Source organism: Coturnix japonica, chromosome 8 (assembly GCF_054131305.1).
Source record: "Coturnix japonica strain WE chromosome 8, WE-NBRP24, whole genome shotgun sequence".
NCBI lineage: Eukaryota > Metazoa > Chordata > Aves > Galliformes > Phasianidae > Coturnix > Coturnix japonica.
Window position 1 is genome coordinate 32462227 of NC_140670.1, and position 15433 is coordinate 32477659.

At 43.9% G+C, this 15433-nt stretch overlaps 1 long non-coding RNA gene across 1 annotated transcript; it reads left to right on the forward strand.

Annotated features, from left to right (window-relative positions):
- The first annotated feature begins 609 nt into the window (after positions 1-609).
- Positions 610-7277, forward strand: LOC146760032 (uncharacterized). The gene is made up of 4 exons (XR_014948820.1): positions 610-687; positions 2953-3075; positions 5738-5879; positions 6882-7277. It is a non-coding gene; the product is annotated as an uncharacterized LOC146760032 (long non-coding RNA).
- Positions 7278-15433: the final 8156 nt, after the last annotated feature.

The window sequence follows — 15433 nt, forward strand, 5'->3', positions numbered from 1 at the left end:
TTCTTACAGCTGCAATCTCAAGGAAAGGTCTGTGTTTAAGTTCCCCCCTCACTAACAGAGCTGGCAGGAGAAAGCTGGCTCTGCAGCTGGCAATAGATGAGATACTCAGGCAATGTTTCCTTAGGGTGATGATGCCTGATCATCTCTGGGAGCCTCCTCCAGAGCAACTTAGCAAGTGTGAGTGAAAGAGGAGCCAGCCAGGGGCAGCACTAGAGCTGTCAAGAACAATTGTGAGTGGTTGCTGAGCTGTCTCCAAGCCGTGGAGCAGAAAGGGATGCTTCAGCAGCCACGGCAGCAAGAGGTTATTAGCACCACAAGTAAGGCAGCCACAGTGGCAGGCTCAAGGTAGAAAAGCACGGATGATGTATTCATTCTTCTTATAGTGTTTTTATTTTCACTGCTGCGGGGGAAAAAAAAGAAATACACCACTACTACAAATTGCTGTTCTGATTAGACTGGAGGACACCTGCCTCTGGAATTGGTGGAATTAAGCTAATTATCCTTTTATTGCACCATTCTCGAGTCTTTATGTAATTCTCTGTTTTTTTTTTCTTGTCATTGCTGCTTCTCAAAGACTTCTGTTATAACCGTGGGATGGGTTTCTCTTGTAGATCTATTTTTCCTTCTTCACAGAGGAACACAGTGAAGTAGTAAGCAGCTCCATTTCATTCTGTCCACAGTTATTAGGTAAGGCCTAATTATTAATTATTTTTAGGGGGAAAAAGTGAAAAGACAGTTAAAAGACTTAGCATATATTGTATAAAATCTTCCCAGCTTCAGCTGAAACAGCTGCCGGGTCCTTCAGTGATACAAGACACGTCAGTAGTTTGGTTTGCTTGCCCACACCTGTGATGTGGCTCCATTGCATGGAGCATTTCTTGTCCAGTTATAGGCCTTCAATACATACAAGAGCAAACTACTAGGCTTCCTTTATGAGGCTTTCAGGTGTTACAAAAGAGAGCAGATAAATTATTTAATAATATTTGCTTATTTTTAGGGATACTTGAAATTCCAGGGACCTTCTGTGCAGTGGAAAGAATATCCAAGGAAAGCTTGTTCACTGAAACCATCACTTGGGATCTAAGCTCTCAGAATAGTTTCTTATCACACTAGATGTGCTGGGGAAAACTGGGATGTTTGTGTTGATGAGCCCTGAGGAAGCAGAGCTCTGACCCTGAGCTCCCCGAGATGTGATAGTGCTGAATCTCAGTGTTCAAAAGTGCTAATTAGCTTCAGAAAATGTGCATGTTATCTCAGGTTGTCACACTTCTAGTGCTGAGAAATAAGAGTTTGGCAGTGGGAAAACAACCCCTTAAGAGCCAACATAGCATGTAGAAGAAGAGAAGCGCTTGGGCTGGGCAGCTCAGCAGCATGGGGCTCTATTCTCTCTCTGCCTGGTTGGTCTGGAGAGGCATCCCCAGGGGATGCTGAACAGCCCAGCACGTTCTTGGTGAGCCCAAAACACCCAGCTTTACACGCTCATGGAGGGGGAAGCAGATGTGGGAAAGAGGGTTATTTTTTTTAGCAATGCAACAAAACATTTTCTCGTCTAAATAACACACTATTGATGTTTTGCTGTGTGTAAATACCTGTTAGGTTGTGCTGACACTGGGAAGGGCAGTATGTTTCTGCTGAAGTTTTGTTGGGCTTTTTTTCTACTGCTTTTTCTTTATCATACATAAGAGTTCCTGCTCCGGGTGATGCGCACACCTGGGATTGAGATTGAATTGCCTCAATAATAGGTAATGGGAAATGCAAGAAACAATTGCTTTCTTCTGATACCTTCCATTCTTTATGCCCTCACGGCCCGAAGAGAAAGCAGCAAAGGCTTGATGAGAAAAACATAGACTGTGCCAATGATGCCTGGAGGAGTAGCAGATAGAACAGAGAAAAGAGACTTTCTGAGCACGTCTGGTTTTCTGTGGGGATGTCCTCAGGTGTGAGACTGAGCCTAGTCATCCCCTGCTGCCTGCAGTTCTCTGCAATCCCATAGGCTTTATAGGCGGTATATATAGTATAGGAGGGAGGACGGCTGTTTACAAGGGTGGCCAGTGATAGGACAAGGGGGAATGGTTTTAAACTGGAGACAGGGGAGGTTTAGGTTGGATATGAGGAGGAAGTTTTTCCCCCAGAGGGTGGTGACGCACTGGAACAGGTTGCCCAAGGAGGCTGTGGATGCCCCATCCCTGCAGGCATTCAAGGCCAGGCTGGATGTGGCTCTGGGCAGCCTGGGCTGCTGGTTGGTGACCCTGCACACAGCAGGGGGTTGGGACTGGATGAGCACTGTGAGCCTTTGCAACCCAGGCCATTCTATGGTTCTATGAACCTGTCTTTATGTCAGCAAGTGTGCACCTATGAACATGTGCACACATATGTATATGTGTGCAAGTACATATACAGCTTGTCTACAGGATGGTGTGTCTGGGAGGGAGTTTAAAGCAAAAGAAGACAACTTTAGACCCATAGCATCTCTGCTGAATGCATTGGGAGCACCTGGCTCACAACAGCCCCTCAGCACCAGCCAGCTCCAGCAGCGTGGGCACCTGTGCTCAGCTCTCTGGAGCTCCTCAGGTGTTGATGGGGGAAGCAGGGATCCAACACTGTGAGTGCTGCATTTCCATGAGGGTGGCAGCTGTACATAAGAAGTACGCTGAGATAAATGGCAGCATTTCTTATGGGCCCTTGCCATGTGCATGATTCCAGTGAGTAAAACCACTAAAAAGATGATAACGATTTTCTTCCCTTAGGTGACGTTCTACACCAATTGCTCTAATAGCCGACCATTAATTTGATATGTTGCTTTCACTAAACTCATTTTCTCTTAAGTGATATTTTCAGTGCAACCCCTTAATACCTATTATGTTGTTTCTTTGTTTTGTTTGGGGGGAGGAGGAATGTTTTTGTGGGCTTTGTTTGTTTGCTATAACAGAAATGCCTTTTGTTTTCTGTAAGTGAGCAATGTGATGACTTTCTTGCTCATGAAGATGAAGGACAAGAAGTACTCTGGACTGAGGTTCCACACTAATCCACACCATCAGCATCCACCATGTTGCTCTGCTCAACCTGGACCCAGAGGTACCTCACTGGGAATGCTGGTTGTGTCCTGGGTTAAGTTGGGTATATGGTGATGCACTGTGGCCATTTGGCAGACTGCTCTGTCTTATGGAGCTGATGCGAGCCAAAGTCAGGTCTGCTTGCTACTCATCAGCTTTATTCCAAGTACAGTTTCCAAATCATTTCCAATCCTTCTGAAACAAAGTCTGAGTGCTGATTTTGCTCCCAGCTGGAGTCACCTTTGCAGTTGCTGGTACTTTCCCATTGGCTCACCCTGGTATCTCCTGCTTTTCTTTGATCTCCATGCATGGAATGAGTTTTGGATAGGAGAATTATTCCAACTACAATTTACTTAAGAAACCTTAGCTTCTTCAGAGCATCTCAGCCCACTCCATCCAGCACAATCAGCTGCAAAGGCAGAGGCACGAGCAGCACGATGCTCTTGCAGAGCAGAACCGGTGCTCCAGACAACCTTGTCTCATGAAAAGCTGTGGAAAAGTGTTTCTATAGCAAACTGCTTTTTGTCTCGAGAACATTTCACTATATCAAGAGCTTCAGCGCTGCAAGCTTCAGCCATTGTTGCAGATATTTACAACCCGAGGCGGGGAAAGCATCACAGATGTAAGGTGGGAAAAAGTACAGATACATAAATTTAGCTAACACGCATCTGACTGACTGTGGGTGAGACTGCACAGCACGCTCCTCTGATATAAAAAAAAACAGGAGTCAGGAAGAAATATGGGGGGCATTAATCTCTCCCCATGAATGCGGCGACATCACCTTGCCAACACAATTGCTTTTTATTTCACTTTAAAGAGACTTTGGCTTGGCTGCCAATAGGAAAAATGAGGTTTTGATGAAGAGGTCTGTGAGGAATGCTGCGATTAATCTTGAGGCAAAGCTCAGACTTTTCTGAAGAAGTTTCTATTAAGCAAGATGCTAATTTGATAATTTCCACTCTTTTCTGCGTTTTCCTTTAGGATACAGTGAGAAATCCTAAGCATTAAACCTAAGTCCAGTCCTTTGATTACCCAGCAAAGGGGAGCAAGCTGAACTGCCTGTGATGGATTGACTTCTATTAAATTCTTCAGGTGTCACCATGAGTGTGAACTCTATTTAAGTAACACAGCTAGAGACTTATTTTATTATATAATTGATAAGAAATATAGCCTAGGAAGCCTAGACAATGGAAGTGACTTCTACAGGATATATTTCACTAAGAGACAGCTACATGGGAACGTACTGGAAGCAGAAAATGGAGTTACGATTAAATAGGTAAAAAATAGCTCTTCCTGTATAGGAAAGCTCTACTTTTTTATGGGCTTTGGGACAGACTGGCATTATTTATCTGTAGATGTAAAATAAAACAGGAGACGGGCAGTGGCTTAAGCAGATGGGACTTAACAAGGCTTCTTTCCTTTGCCCTGCCACCTCAATATCTGCACTTGGCTTACAGAAAATGAGGCCAAACTCCAGCATGATGGAAAAAGGAAAGGGGAAAAAAACCTTCAAACAGTTGATGAGTTGCTAAGGCAACTTCAGGAAGATGGACATCTAGGGTAGGAATGAACTTTCATGTGTTGGGAAGGATGCTGAGGGCTGAGAAGGGGATAGGAATGTAGTGCTGAGCCAGCACAAGCCCAACACTTGCAATTAAATCAAGTTGCCTAGAAATGAAATAACATTTTTTGTTTCCAAAGTGTTTTTCCACCCTATAGCCTTCATAGCTCTTTAAAACAAAAGACCCCTCTCTAGTTTCAAGGCAGGTTTCAAGAGGCGGATTTTTCCCATTGGGTATGTTTGCTCCAGTCTGCATCTAATACTGTCAAATATGCAAGACAGTGAAAATCTGAATTAGGTTTTGAAAATAGATGCCAGATCCTTGTCACAGAGCTGGGAGGATTCGAGTCACCTGATGATAGTCACTAACAATGGTCAACTAATGGATTTCAGAAGTACAGACCAAAAGGTTGTTCTCAAATATTTATTGTAATAAGATGAACAAGCAGCAGGTTGCAACTCATATGGTAGAGTGAAATCCTTGCTAAATCGTCTCATCATAAAGAAAATTGCTTTTTTAATTTAATATTTCTCTTTCAGCTGTTTCTATAGAGACGCGCTAATTTAGGAGCTTAATTTATTATCTGGAAGACTATTATGCCAGATTCAAGTTTTCCCCAAATCACTTGCAAGTGAAACCAAAGGCTCACGTAAGCGAGGCATGTGAGCAACAGCGCAAATTGCCTCCATCATTATTGCATAATGGGAAATCGTGTAATGGCTCATCATCCCGCTGGCAGCAAAGGAGTGGATAATGATGCTCTTTGCCGCTAGTTCGGTCACTGAAATGCTGTAAACTCAGTGGTGATAAAACAGCCACCTTTTTATTAGAGATGTAGCATGGCAGTGGCAAAAAAACATTTCTTGCTTGGGAAAATGTTAGTTCTATCTAACAGTTGACCCGGCACACACTGGAAATAGACAACAGCAGCTCCCTGCTCTGCTTCAATCTGTCACCGTAGCCTCATTATCTTTTCAGCAACTGGAGGAAACTCTTTGATAAGTGTTTTCTCTATAATCCACCCTGCATGAGGGAGGAAATGTCCACAAACAGTACCATAAAGAGGAAACATCTGTTTGACCATCAGTGACACGTGCCCATTCCCTTCCCCATTTCTTGCAGGGATGCCACACGGCAGCTTCATCCCACCCTGCCCTAATGAGGGCCAGCATTTGAAGGATCTCGGCTCTTGGCTCTCTGCATCTTGTTCCCATGCTCTTCTGCTACAGCAAAGCTCTTGGGATGAAGGCCAGGAGCTCCCCAGGTAAGCAGCTGGTCCTGCTGATGTGGGGAGTGGGCTTCTCCCCAACGAGGAATACTATACGGACAGAGTGCAGACTGTGCAGCACCTCATTTCCAAAAGCTGCCTGGTAGGGACCAAAGATGGAATAATGGATTTGTGAGTTCTTTTCCATAACGTCAAATATTATTTAACTCCTCAGACATAATTTATTGAAAGTGTCATAAATAGAGGACAGCTTGATAGTGCGGGTTATCTTTAGTTTGAGTGACCTGGTTTTTATCACATCATTTTGTCATGTGAAGCAGCCTACAGTAGAAATAATCATATATTATCAAATGATGCATATTTCATAAAGAGTTAGAGGGAAGGGATGATAATTCAGTCCAGTTAAATATGGAGATGTCCCTAGATTAAGAAACCACCAGCCAGTTACCAGCTTCGTTCAGTCAGGGGAGTAAGTGATTCCTTCATGTGCTTCAGGTGTGGTTTGTGCAGAGCATAAACTGAGGACTTGGCAGAGAGGAAGAAAAAAGACTGCTCTGCCAGTCTGTCATAAGCTCTGAAAGACTAGCAGTGCAGATAGGAAGTCTACAGCTCGTATCTATATATATATTGCATATGGCGCATATACTATATATCACATATGGCGCATATACCATATGTGATGTATGTATGTAATATCACATGCGGGACTCTTCCTGCCCTCTGGTGCTGGTGTGTCAGCTCTGAGCCAGGAACCAACCAGGAGCACAGCTCCAAGAGGGCTAACGTTGCTTTTAATGCTTTTACAGCTTTTTAGAGTGGTTTTGTTTGTTTTTCCTTTTTCTCTCCCTTGTACTTAGACATGTACTCTTGTTTTATAAAGCAGGCACAGCTCTTTTACTAATTAGAGCCATTTCTATAGCACTAAAGTTTAAAGATGAACCTTGAGATCATTACCTCATTACTTCACCCTCACCAGTTGTTATTTGCCGCTCTCAATTGATTTCCCTTTATAATAAAACATTGTGTTTCATTTCCCAGAGATTGATTCACGGCCTGCTGAAGACCGGAGAAACCTTTGCAGCGATTTGTGAGCTCCTTGGGCAGGAGATTGCAGGGCATTAGCAGTCCTTCGTGCAGCAAATTAGAAGCCTTGCCAGGACAAAGACTTTGTGAGTAAGACAGACAGGTACTGGCCAAAGGCAGCTCATAAAAATCCTTTTTCCACATTCAACTTTAACATTTATTTTATGTACTTTATCAAAAAAGACAAACTAATAGAGAAAAGGGAGAAATTGCAGGTGAATATTCCACAGAGGAGAATTTTCTTCTGAATGGTGCTTATGTTTTTTAAAGATTTCAGAATTCAAGGTTTTCGTTCCAAATTGGGGAACAGATATTTTAATCTCATATCACAGAGTTGCACATCACAGAATGGTCTGGGCTGTAAGGGACATCAGGGATCATGGAGCTCCAACTCCCCACCACAGGCAGGGCCACCAATCCCCATAATTAATACCAGCCCAGGCTGCCCAGGGCCCCATCCAACCTGGCCTTGAACACCTCCAGGGATGGACGGAGCATCTGCAGCCTCTCTGGGCAGCTGTTCCAGCACCTCACCACTCTCACAGTAAAGAACTTCCCCCTGACATCCAACCTCAATCTTCCCTCCTTCAACTTCAAATCATTTCCCCTTGTCCTGCTGTTATCTACCCTTTCAAAGAGCTGACTCCCCTTTTGTTTGTAGGCTCCCTTTAGGTCCTAGAAGGCTGCACTGAGGTCACCCCACAGCCTTTTCTTCTCCAGGTTGAACAAGCCCAGCTCACTCAGTCTGTCTTCTCAGGGGTGGTGTTCCAATAGTCTGATAATCTTTGTGGCCCTCCTCTGGACCCTCATGCAGCACCATGAGGTGATTCAGGCACATCTCCCACTTTTCCCATCATCTCCATGAATGGATCTAGGCTTTCATTTTTCTTGAGGGCATTTGTGCTCTCAGCCTGTGAGCCTGGAGGGCTGTGCCCTGCAGTGGTGCCGCCCTCCCTGCGTGCTGCCTCCTTGTCCCCTGGCAACGCCTTTTTATTGTCTTTTTTATTTATATTTCATTGCTGTGTCTTATCTGGGGTATTGCTTGGAGCATTTCTTTAGTATATGCAGGCATCACTTTGGAATTTGTCAAACTGTGAGTGCTGTTGGTGGTGAGTCTGCAGTGCATGAAGGGTGAGCGTAGCAGCAGGGCAGTGTGCTCTCCTTACAGAGCCAAAGAAGAGCACTGGGAGCGCAGGAAGGGCCTGAGGTGCTGCAGCAAATTCACATTCCCACAGCAAAAGATGCATCTGGAATAACATTACACTTTGTGGGTTTCTGCATCAGTTCCTATGAAATACCAGCTTATATGTGAAGACAGGCATTGAGGTTACCAAAGAAGCACTTATAAATAAAGCAATACTGTAATCTGCACTATGCATTATAATGGGATCTTTAATTATCTGATCTCACTGAGACCTCTGCAGAGATTAACTGCATTCAGAAAGATGACTTAATTACAAAGTATTTCCTTCTATTTCCTCTTCCAGCCAGCACAGGTTCTTATTTCAGTTGCTGGACCGTCGGGTGGGTGATTTGGATGAGGTATTTGGCAGAGTCTGTAGGGACTGTCGGGTTCTTACTGTAGCACCAAGTGATCCTGTTTTTATGGTGCTTCTTTGGGGTGATGTGAAGCAAGTGGTCATTATGGAGGAGCCAAATTCATTTCCATGGCTTTGTTGCTCAGCTTGTGGCTCTTTCAGTCCATTTGTTTTGTCATTTTCTCCAGCCTAGTTGCTGCTCAGGCATGGAGCAGAACAGTTGAATCCTGCAGTCCTCCTTCATGCCCAACAGAACTGGGTAGACAACAGGAATCTAACACAGAAAGCAAAGATGTGAGTCATTTGAACCACAGAGAGCTTACTCTCCTTCCTTACAGATGTGACAAGCAGCTTTGTATAATGGCAGGAATTCCTGATAATCTGAATATGTACAGTTCTCTTTGCTTGCTTGTTTCCCTGGTGCACCATTTCCAATCCCATTTAGTGCTGCCTTATCCAGAGAACACAAAAAGGAAAACATAGGGCTCCCCAGAATCTGTGCATTGCTCTTTCATGAAGTGGGAAGATCACAAGGTGATAAAAACAGCTTCAAAAAGAATGGCAGATTTAGCAGTAAGCATTTCTGATGTGCCTTCAAACCACAGCAGCTCCTGTGTGTGTGTGTTTGCTATAGACCAAACGCACTCGCGGTGCTTCCCAGTGTGGTGCAGGCTTAATTGAGCAGCTGAGCACAGGAGAGCAATTGATTTGGAGATGGGGGCAGTGGTTGGAGAAGCAACACGATCCTTGTCTGAGGACCCTGACTTAAAAACAACTGTTAATCATCATCAAAATACAACTTCAGTACAGGTTTTACTTATAATTGCAGTGCATTAAGCGCTTTGATGAAATGCATAAGTGAGTCTAGAAAACACAAGAGAGACGGTTTCTGATGGCTTTCTGGAGGTAACAAATAGACACGAGAGTGGTTCTCATTCTACTGAATAGCGCTTTTCAGAGGAAGCAGCACAGGTCTCATGCTTTGATGGAGACTTTGGTTCAAACGGCTCACAGCACAGGGTGTCTGTGGATGGGGCTTCTTGTTCTTGCAAATGGAACATGGTGTTGGAGATTGAACACACCTATGGGTTTGTCTGGTAGGGAATGTACTGATGAGTGTAGGAGAGGAGGAAGCGAATGAGTGTGCAGAGGCTGAAGGTGATTAAAAGAAGGGAAACACGGTGTTTCTACCTGAGTAACAGAAGCATGATCCGGATCAGAATGAGTCAGATTGTGCAAAGCAGAGAAATAACATGGTGGGAAGAAAATGAAGGAAGAATCGTGTGGCAGAACCAAGAACATATCCAGGAAAGAGGAAGAGGATCTGAAAAAAAACCTCAACCTAACATGGGAGGCATCCGGTAAGTAGAGAGAAATGGGGCAGCTGGGATGCAGGAGGCAATAGGGGGAAGAGGAAGATGTGATGAGGTCCTTGGTGCCAGCACTGCCACCATGCTGCTCCTCCCAACACCCACATGCTTTCTGAGTCCTCCTCATGGGTATTCCAATGCACTGAGCACCTTCCCAAACCTTGGATAGCTTTGTGATGCTGCTATCATTGCCTTCAGCATTACAGTATTGTAGAGTGCACTCTAAAATGAGATATTTCTGTGTGTTTTTCTGCTCTAATTCTTACTGTATTTCTATATCAAGGGTAATTTTATTGTTTCTGATCCATTATATTTAAATATATTGGAGGAAATAATAGAATCATAGAATTACCCAGGTTGGAAAAGACCTTGAAGATCATCAAGTCCAACCGCAGCCTAACCATAGTACTCTAACTCTAAAAACCCATTTCAAGCCCATGTATTTTATCAGAATGGACTTTAAAGCAAATCTCTGCTGGTAAAATTTTTGTATCCTTTTAATTGGTCTTAAAATCACAATTGGATTTTTAGTTTTTGACTGTCAGGATGATAAAAATGATGGGGTTTTTTGCAAGTAATTACATATGGGCTGCTGGTGTGCGTGCACTGCTGAAGGTCTACTGAGGATGATGGTTTTATTACATGAAGCAAAGAAGGTGCCACAAGACTGGTGGAAGGTTGCCTGCACACAGGCAGCTTCCATAGGGAGGGCTGGCCTGTCTTACTTCAGGTCCAGGATAAATGCAATATCTCATTTACTTTTCTAGACTATTGTTTCGCCAACAAGATTATTGCTTCGCAGGGAGCCGGAATTTCCTGCCCTGTTCCTTAATGTTTGAAAAGTTACTGCTAACAAGTTAAATTTGCAGGCTTTTGTTGCATGTTCTTTATTCTTTCTATTGGCTGGGTCAAACACGAGCTGTATGTAAGTCAGCAGGGATAATTCTGCTGTGACTGTGGCCTCTCCAGCAGCTCTGCTCAGACCCATGGGGACGTGAGGAGCAGTTTTGCTGAAGGTATCTTCCTGCTCTGCAGTTTGCTTTGCAGCCCTGTTATCCTCTGCTGAAAGTGCTTTGGTGTATTAATATTCCATCTGTTAAAGCATTAAAGCCACCCAGGGAGTTAATTACGTTAGAGGTTGCTTTCAAGACCTGTCAGCGATTCCCTCCCTGGATGCCCCTGGGGGTGCAGTGGTCCCCACTCACCAGAGAGTTCCTGCCCTGATTGAGGGGATGCTTTCAGTGCCTCTGCAAATGCTGGTCTCTGGGAATAGCTCTGGTGCCAGCTGCTTCAAAAACCAGGAGTGCTGGAGATGAAATCTGAATAAGCACTTTGAGTAGACGTGAAGATTTCAGCTTTGCTGGGGGACCACAATTGCATTGCAGGAGCTGTGTTAGAATCCTGGACGCCAGCGGGTTTGGATGAAGCAAAACAGGTTCTTGATAGGTTTGGGTGGAATGATCTAAGAACAAAATCCACTCTTTGAGTTGTTTCTTCTGGAGAATGTAGCAAGTGGGCTGACCATGCTGAGGCTCTTGTTTGTTGGGTACCAACCAAAGACCACCATGCCTAACTCTAGACAATTAATAAAGCCCTTTGTTTCTTGCATAAGATTTAGTTAGGCAGCGCTCAGCATTACTGAATGTAAGGACTCAAAGGGATTTGTTAACGATTAAATATTTATACAAGTAGTGAGAATATCCAGTTATTAATTAAACAGGGTAAATGTACTGAAGGGACATAATGCTTTTGTTTCAGAGTATAACATCTCACTGAAGGCTGACACTGGGAAGATTGTCCTATGAGCTTTAGTCATCTAGAAGCAGCTCCTGTGAAATAAGGAGATTTGGGTAGAGCTGGTTTGGTCAGTACTGATAGGAGACCTCTGTATGAGGAAGCATCTGTGGGAAGTCTGGGAGTGAACCTCAGTTCCCTCTGTCTGCCATACAGCCCAAGAGAAGGGTCTGTGCAGTGGCTGAAAGTGAGTCTGGTGTGGGCATGGTATTCCATGAAGTGCAGAAAGAAAGAAAATGAGAATATGCATCAAATACCAGGCTGTACTGAAATTAAAAGGCCAGGCTTTTTACCTAATTGATTGATTATGGAGTGGCAGGCTGCATTGGATGAATTAATTATAGAGAAGGAAAGACAGAAGAAAGTGAAATACTGCCTCTGTTGTGGCCATATTAATTGTTTGCCATCTGTCTGTGGAAATGAAGGAGAAATGGAACAGAAAAAGCATGAGCTCTGAAGGCTGGTTGTGAATGTCAGAAACGGCCACTGAAATGTTGAGGTTCCCTGATGCTCCTAACCCTCTAGTCCATCCATTCCTTTAAGTTGTTTGTCTTCAGAGGCTGAGATCATCTCTAATCTGGGAACCGAGGGGTAAAACCCTGAGCAGTGAAAGCACATCTCTACTTTACTTTTATCATGATGGCCTCGGAGTAGATGGGGTTTGTGATGTGATACTGTTCTTGGTAAGCTCACAGAACTACAAGTGAGCTGTTTTCATCCCTGAGACATTCTCAGCTCAAAGCCATTCTTGCAGCTGCAGAGAATGCTTGTGTTTGCAGCCCTCCCCATGGCTCCTGTTGGTTTTGGTGCTGGAGTGGGGATGGGGATGTGGCCCTGGGGCATAGGGACAAGAGTTCCTCTGCTGGTGGGAGAGGTTTAAAATGCAAGGTTTGAAATAGGTTTGCAGAGTTTCAGTGGCTAATCCTTGTGCTTTTGTGCATAGCTGAGAGACTGAGTGCTGATGGGTGATGGATTGAGATTGGACTTGATGATCTCAGAGGGCTTTTCCAATCTTGATGATTCTGTGTTTCTATGAGGACTTTGTCCTTAGCAAAAAGTCTCAGAGCTGTCTTCCAGGCATTTGTTGGCATGTTTATGCGAGCATCCTCTCCTAATAGTACAGCGTGGAAATTAAGATAGAGTCCAAAAGCTTAGATCTGGGGTTTGTGGTTTGTGTTCAAGAATATATATCCGTTTATCTGGGATGTATATCCTGATACCATCGTTTCATGCTAAAACCAACGATGCTATGAGAATAAAATCGCAAGTGGCTCTGTGTGATGGGGAAAGTAGGAGCAAAAAGGGAGCAGTAAAAGAAAAATGACTTCAAAAACAAGAGACAGGAATCAAGGGAGGTGCAGGCAGCTCCCCATGGTCAGCTTAGTGAAGTTGTGAGGAAATTATTGTGTATGCAACAGAAAGCAAACAACTTGTAATTCCGTTCGGAGCCAAGGTTCCCTTAGAATCAGAAGCATCTTCTGAATGTTGCGATGTGTCTGAGGCTTTTACTGCATTATTATCTAAACAGCTTTGCTGTGTTCCCACTGGGCTGAGTGTTGGGTGGCTGTGCAAGTTTGGTGAGCTGTTCTGGTGTTTCTCTGCTTGATATTAGTGCAAATAGTGCAGTTCATGAGGGACTAAAAAGCTCAGTCTGTGGTTTCTCTCTGTAGTGGGTGAACGGTTGTTTTTTCATTTCATACATCATTTACAGCTCAGTGCAGTGATTCCACAAAGGCAGCAACATCCTCTGGACAAAGCTGAGAGCAGAAGTACGAAGGTAATTTTTAAGACTTCTCTTGTCATCACCATCATGTGTGCTTGACACCAGGTGCAATTTGCTGCATCTCATCAAATTGCCTGGAGTGCTGCTTGGCACCTCGGCACTGAGTTAATTCCTAAGGTCAGCCCCATAACTGTGCCTGCTGCCTTTTCCCTTCCACAAGCATTTGGCCTTGGCCTCCAGGGTCCTCTTGTTCTGGCCCATGCAAAGCCACTCATCCCCCAGTCTGCTGTGCCTTCCATTCCTTCTCTTGCTGCTTGGCCATATCCTTCCCTTCCCTAGGAAAATGCTGGTCCTTTCTTGCCCCCTTTTTTCCTATAGGATGCTGCAAGGTAGGAGTGTCATTAGTCTTTGTTTTACAGGGGTAGGAGGCAGCAAGAAAACTTTAGCTAGGGAGAACTATTTGTTTCACTGGGGATGAAGTTTTCTTCCAGAAGTGCCCATCCTCCTCCTAAAACACCACTTGAGACATGCTGAGCAGCTGCATCTCTTTGCAGTGAGCTTTCAGCCAGTGCTGTCTTCGAGCACTAAAAATAAGCACTACAATGTGTAGCCACTGTTCATTTGCATGTTGGAACAACAGAGACAGAAGGCTGTCTATGTTTGGGGGTTTGCTTTAGGAGATTTAGGTGATTTTGAAGATACAGTACCTGGCAATCCATCTTAACCTTTCATTTGAAAAATGAGACTGGATATGCTATCAGAGTTTTCTATTAGGCTTTTCTTTTGATGGCAAATAGTGAGAGAAAAAGTAGCAGCACCCATCCGTTGGTGGATGGAATCACTTTTGCTCAATAGAGATAGAGGGAAAAATAATATCTTAAGCAACTTTGGAGTTTACTGCTATTCTAGTTCTGTCCCATATAAGGGAGAAATTTATTTCTTTTTATCTATATTCATAAAATGTTTATGTAGTACTCAGCAATGAATAGCTGTTCACTAGGCAGAAACTGTTCAAGACTATTGGCATCCATCTCTCCAAGTCCTGTTATTTTACCATGAATTCCTGCTCCAACCCCATTGCCCACCTGTAGCCCTGTGCCCTCCTCACACTGCTCCCATCCATCACTCTGACGGTGGTGACGCACTGTTCACAGGTTGCCCAAGGAGGCTGTGGATGCCCCATCCCTGCAGGCATTCAAGGCCAGGCTGGATGTGGCTCTGGGCAGCCTGGGCTGCTGGTTGGTGACCCTGTACATAGTAGGAGGTTGGAACTGGATGATCCTTTTCAACCCAGGCCATTCTAGGATTCATGTCTTGTCTGTGTTCCCCCTCCTGGTCTTGTCTTTCTCCCCTGGTCCCAGTGGGAGGTCAGAGCCCGCCGGTGTTCAGTGTTATCATTAACATCCACTCTGAATCCATTCAATGCATTTAGATATGGTGTGCTGTCAAATTATACAGATTTTAATAACTTGGCCAATTTTCAGCATTCCCTTCATCTGATGTAATTGAACTTGATCTTCAGGCATTTAAGACTTGATCGTTGCTTTCTGGGCATGCCTTTTAAAGTGGATAGCAATTAGAGATAGTATCATATAAGAATCCTGATGGTCTTATAAAACGCATTTCCAGTTTCTTCACAGTAATTAAAATGTTGTTTTAAAATGATCTAAGAGGATATTATTTATGGGTATTGATTAGTATTTAGACCCTTCATCATGGAAGCTATAAATTATTTGGAGAAAAACATCTACTGTTAGGTAAGGAAGTGAAGCAGGATGAATCGTGGTTCAGAAATGGAAGAGAAACCAAACAAATTGGGATCTGATCACAGTGAAATTGTCAGCCTGATTGCTTTCCTTTCACGCTGCTGAGAGTTGCAGTAAAACTGGGAATACAGCAAAGATTGATGGCTTTGCAGTGTTAGCTTCCCCGTAAAAGTGGACGAGTCCTTGGGCAGACTCATTCACTTTTCCAACAGAAGAATTCACTAAAAAAATAAAAGACAATAACTACAGAAGTGACAGAAATCAGTACAGCTGCAGCACACAACAGGAAGAGTGAGCTCAGTTTTAGCAATAATTT